Here is a 5,508-nt window from a genome sequence, read left to right as displayed (position 1 = left end):
AAATCCAATCATAACGTTAAAGCTTGTGATTAACCGTCACAGTGCAGTCTACAGACCCAGCACTCGTGGAACAAAACACTCTGTGCTTCACCTCATTTTGTTTGCATTCAACAGACGACTCCCCAGCTGCAGGTCAGCCTGATACACTATGGCCAAATTGGTGGCTATTTCCTCGCCTTATCTGGGACAATCTACTCATTCTACATCATGCCTAGAAAACGTGATTCAGGGGAGACTGGGTGTACATACTAGCGAGGCTGACTCAAAATGAAAAAATGAAGACTGTAAAATTCTGGTGGGGAGGCATTCAAGATCAGACAGACAAGCTCTCTTGGATTATGACCTTGTCATCTTCCCACTGAATGGTGGGGTCCATTTGCCCTCTCCTTAAATCTGGGTTCACTATGAAACTTACTTCTTTTTAAACTTTTTATTTAAAAATGAGTTTATCTCCTAGAAGAGCTGTAAACATCATATAATGGGTCATTTTCACCCAGAACCCCCTAAAGGTAATAAATTCCATAACCATGGGATATTTGGCTCAGGGGTGGCGCAAAACTTCTAGTACTGAGATGTGATGTTCCTGCTTCCATGCAGTGAGAAGCCTACTGAAACCCCAACCCCCAACCCCCAGGAAACTCCCAACTGGTAGTTACCACCAAGAGCCAGCATTGTGAATCAGGTATTTTGGCCCTCCCAGCCACCAAAGCACCTGGCCCTAGGATGCAAGAGAACCTAAATAATCCATAGAGCTTCTAAATTGTCGTTGCTTAAGCCACCAAATTTGGAGTCCTTTGCTACATGCGCATAAGTACCTGAAACACCTACTCTAATTAGTTGGTAATTTATGCTGTGTGCTAAACAAAACAAAACATTCTTTTTTTTTTTTTTTTTTCTTTTGCACTACTGGGGATCAAACTTGGGACCCTGTATTTGCCTGGTAGGGGTGTTTGTCACTCAGCTATTTCCCCAACCCCTAACAAAACAAAACATGCTAATGCACACAAACTGGATTACCACAAAAGAAAAAGATACAAAAAGATAGTTTTGATATGCAATATTTTGTCTTTCAAGTTTGATAGTCTCTTTTATTTTCAGACTAAATATAAAGGAAAGACACTATTAAATGACAAACCCTCAGCGGTAGCAATAGAAGTTTCTAGACTTAATCCAACTAATGGAGAAAGGTCAATATAAAACCTTTTAACTTTTGACTTGAATTAAATATTAACCTATTCAGAAATTATATATAAAAAAATCTATAGGCACCTGAAATCATGAAATTAGTCACACAGCTTCTCTAAATTAAACTGTAAAATCAATAGTTAAAAAAATGGCAAATAAAGCAGTCTCTCTCTAGTGCATTTTTCCTCTGTTGCCTAGTTTAGAAGCTGACAAGGTTTTCTGTCAAGAGCCAGGTAGCCTATGGTTTGTAGGCCAAGAAGTAAAATAGAGAACATTAGGAAAGTACTTGTAATAATAATAGCTTTTATTAATAAAATTGAAGATATATTTACAAGTGAGCTTTCTTCCTTCCTCTCTCTCTCTCTCTCTCTCTCTCTCTCTCTCTCTCTCTCTCTCTCTCTCCTTTCCAATATTGGGGAATCCATTTTACAGGTATGCTATCACCTAGCTACAACCCCAGGGTGACCTCAAACATGTGACCCTCCTACCTCAGTCTTTTGAATAGCTAGGATTACAGATGTGTGCCACAGCAGTAAGATTTTTGTCATGCAGATCTACTAAGGGATGAATAAAACTCTTGGTGTGGACATAAATTTGTAAGTGGAGCTCAAATGTCAAAACTATTCTTAGCTCATTTGGTCATATAAAAACAGACAAATGAAACCATGTCAAATGACCCAGTGTAACAAAATTGAAGTTCCAAAAGTAGAGGAGACTGTAGCAGGAGAAATATTTTAAAATATAGTGGCTGACAATTTGTAAAACACTGATGAAGGATATGTAACCACAGATTTAAGAGTTTTAGCTAATGTAAGAAATAAAGGAGATTAAGACCAAGATAAAGCGAGACATATATAACAAGAAATGTAACTTTTGTATTTGACAAGGTCAGTGAAATCCCTTCAGGATTTACCCTGAAACCCTGTACCTCAATTTGTAGATCCTTTGTCAGTGTCAGCCATGTGAATGAGTCACGGCAATTACTTGATCAATTTGCTCTCTGTGAAAGCCTGAGAGAATGCTTTCTCTCCATGTGACTCTCCTTAAACACACTCTATATCATCAATCATTTTCCTCTATGGCCCCATAATCTCCTTGATCAGAAAATTTGGGACATCACTGAGTTATAGGATGTCACAGTATAGTTTCTCCTATGTCCTGATTCTTCACTGACCTTGAATAGCTAGGGCCAAAATGTTGGCTGTCCTTGTAGCCCTTCTTTTTCTCTAATGTTTTGGTTTGCAAACTTAATTTGTTAACCCTCCAGAAGAGAAGCTTAATATTATTAGCCTATAGCATAAACATCCAGCAGAAAAGTATAAAAATGAGGTATAAAAAGTAAAGCCATATTAATATGCTGAGCTGTGAAAGGCTCAAGTCAACAGTTCCAGTCCTATGGATAATCCACTACTCTTATGGACTACTGGACTATATTGGATTATTTTGCTGAATTCACACACCTACAATATTTAAATGGCAATGGAGTACCCATCTCTGACAAAACTAAACAAAAAAAGGGATATAAGTGAAGGATCATTTTGTACCCGTATATACAAAATAGTTAGGATAGATGTACAGCTACTTTCTCTTAATTCAATGAGAAGAAAGGTTTGTACTAATAGTGTTTGGACAGGATATCATGTCTGCCTTTTGTATTATGAATAACCACTAAGAAGATAACAATATGCAATGTATTATTTTTGTTGATGCAAAAGCATCTATTTATTCCACAAGGCTGGACATGCAATTCTAGACTTCTTAGAGAATGTCAGATCCAAACCTCTGTCTTACAAGAGGAAACAGTTGCAGAGGACACAGTCTGCCAAGGTCACAGCGCCCATGTGCTGGGGCATAACAGCTCCGTCTCTGCTTCCTGTGCATGTGTTCCTGCTTGTGTGAAGTCTTATAGCTCTGTCCTTAGCTGCCACCTTGCTTGTTTTTTTCCCCATTCCCAGCCCCCATCCAAGGAGCCAGGAAATCCATCCCCAGCCCACCCTCTTGCCATGGAAAGTCAACAGCAGGAAGACAGAGGTTAGAAAAAGCCCAGAGGGCACTTTATTGGAGAACTCTGCCTTCATTCATAGGAGAAAGGAGCCAGAACCTCAACCTGAGGGTTCCGGTAGGGCTCATTCCCACTTTTGCTGGCCCAGTCATGGTTATAGAATAGTCTGGCCACCAGCATTTAGAGGGAGGAGTCAGGGAGAGGAATATTTTAGAAAAAATAGATTTCTATGTACATCTGACATATTTATAGCACATAAATTAGGGATGTTCTGATCCCTGCCTGTGGAGCCCAAGCACTGAGCAGGGAGGTGTAGAAGCCAATCCAGGAGGTGCTGGAGGCCACAGCCCTGTCCGCCCATGCTTTGGCCTCCCCTGACTTCCTTGGCAGAGTCCAGGCAGGAGGAAGGCACAGTCTGCAGCCAGCGTTGGGACTGTAAGGAGCCACATGGGCACAATTCATTTCAGACCCCAGAGCTTGTATTCCAAGAGGGCAGGGAGAAGAGGCCACGGGCTCTTCCAGGTCCAGGGCCCTGCTGCTCCTGGTCTTCAGCTCCTCACACCAGCAGAGGGAGCAAGTCCTCAGGGGAGGGGAGGGGCATCTGGTCTCTGGTCCTGCAGGAACCTCAGCCTCCAGTCCAGTCTGTGGCTTTGGTCTCAATTTAGTTAAGACCTTTACTTCCGACTCTCCACAACCTCTTCCTCCTTCCAGCCACTGGAGTTTTTGCCAAATTTATAGATAAGCCGCCGGCCATCCACCCACTCCAGGATCTCTCGTTTGTAGTAGTACCTCATGGCCTGGCTCAGCTTCTCATAGGTCATGTTGCTTCTCTTCTTCTTTTGGCCCCAAAGTTGGGCCACAGCTTCAGAACGTAGGAACTTGAAGACACCCTCATGCCGATTCTCCCATTTCATGAGGCCCTCATTGAGCTCCAGGTGGATGAGGATGTCTCGGATGAACTCTCACAGATGGGTACCCCTGGGTGCATGCTTGTTCTTCTTGCCCTCCAGGCACTACCAGTACTCTTTGCTCAGCTTCCAGGGCCGGCGCCTTTTCAGCTTCCCTTGTTTCAGTTCTCCCTTCTTATAGTCAGGAAACCCATCTCTAGGGAAGAGCTTGCTGTCGGTGGGGTCCAAGTCTATGTCGCCTCCCCCATAGTCTGAAGAATGGGAACTCTGAGGAGTACCGATCCCTGCTGTAGAGATCTCAGAGCAGCCTGGGGAGGGCACTCCGGCACCATAGCTGGGGGCGTAGTAGGGGCTGGCCTGGTAGCTCTCCTCCATCATCTCTGGCAGCTCCTGGGCACAGGGGCTTCCCTGGTCGAAGGAGCCTGGGTCTCTGAGAGCCTCGTGGAAGGCCACTCCACTGTCCTTCTCCAGCAGTTCAATGATCCAGCTGAGTTCATCAGAAGGGCTAGAAGTGAGATCCTGCAGTTGGGCATGGAGCTGGTCCCCCAGAGGCCCGAAGACCAGCCGCAGCTCCTCAAGGGCACAGCTGCACAGGGTGGCCCCATCCATGTCACACCGCGAGAAGTCAATGGAGCTGGCGTCATACTTGTTCTTTTCTACTTGGTAGCTGATCCAGTCCAGAACTTGGGCTTTTGACCACAACTGTGGCTGCTCCCCTGACCAGCTGGCCTTCTCAGTGCCCTCCAGCGACATCTGGGAGATGCCCAGGGACAGCACCAAGTCATCAGGCCTGAAGGTGGCAGCAGGAGGAATAGAGGCCAGGCTGGGGTCCTCCAAGCTGTATATAGCACTGAAGTAGTTGCTAAAAATGTTACTAATCTCACAGGTTGCAGCCATGAGGCTACCTGTGCAGATGTGGCAGGCAGACAGGGTGGCTTCAGAGGTCACAGGTGAGAGAGAAGCCTAGATAGCAGTAAGCTCCACCAGGGAGCAGCGTGGAGACTTGTATTAATTATTGAAACTGTCCTACTAATCGGATTCAAAAGTGTCTCATTGCTGTTTCTCAATAAAATTTTTTTTAAAAAAGAAATAAAGGAGAGAGAATATCTGCAGCAAGGACAGGCTTTATTGAGATAAAGACCAGAGAGGGGCTGCTGGCTCCCAGCACCGGGACAGCAGCTGCCTGGCAGCAGCGTGTGAGGAAGCTGGACACTCCTCAGAATCAGGCCTCCTACCTTAGTCCATGTCACTGGTCCCCTGCATGTGCTCGTCAGTTTCCCCTGTCTGCTGGAGCTGAGGGCTCTTGGTCGGAGTGGTCTGTTCAATTCTCACGGCTTAGTCCAGGCCAGTTAATTAAGGGTATTCATATTTTTACGAAGCAAAAGCATTGTGGGGAAGGGTGAAAACTCACGG

General features: G+C 44.8%; 1 pseudogene; it reads right to left on the bottom strand.

Annotated features, from left to right (window-relative positions):
• Positions 1-3,644: 3,644 nt before the first annotated feature.
• LOC101580056 lies at positions 3,645-5,085 on the bottom strand (annotated as a pseudogene).
• Positions 5,086-5,508: the final 423 nt, after the last annotated feature.

The sequence above is a fragment of the Octodon degus genome, unplaced genomic scaffold (genome assembly GCF_000260255.1).
Source record: "Octodon degus isolate 3935 unplaced genomic scaffold, OctDeg1.0 scaffold00034, whole genome shotgun sequence".
Classification (NCBI taxonomy): Eukaryota; Metazoa; Chordata; class Mammalia; order Rodentia; family Octodontidae; genus Octodon; species Octodon degus.
This window is presented reverse-complemented; position numbering and strand designations above follow the sequence as displayed.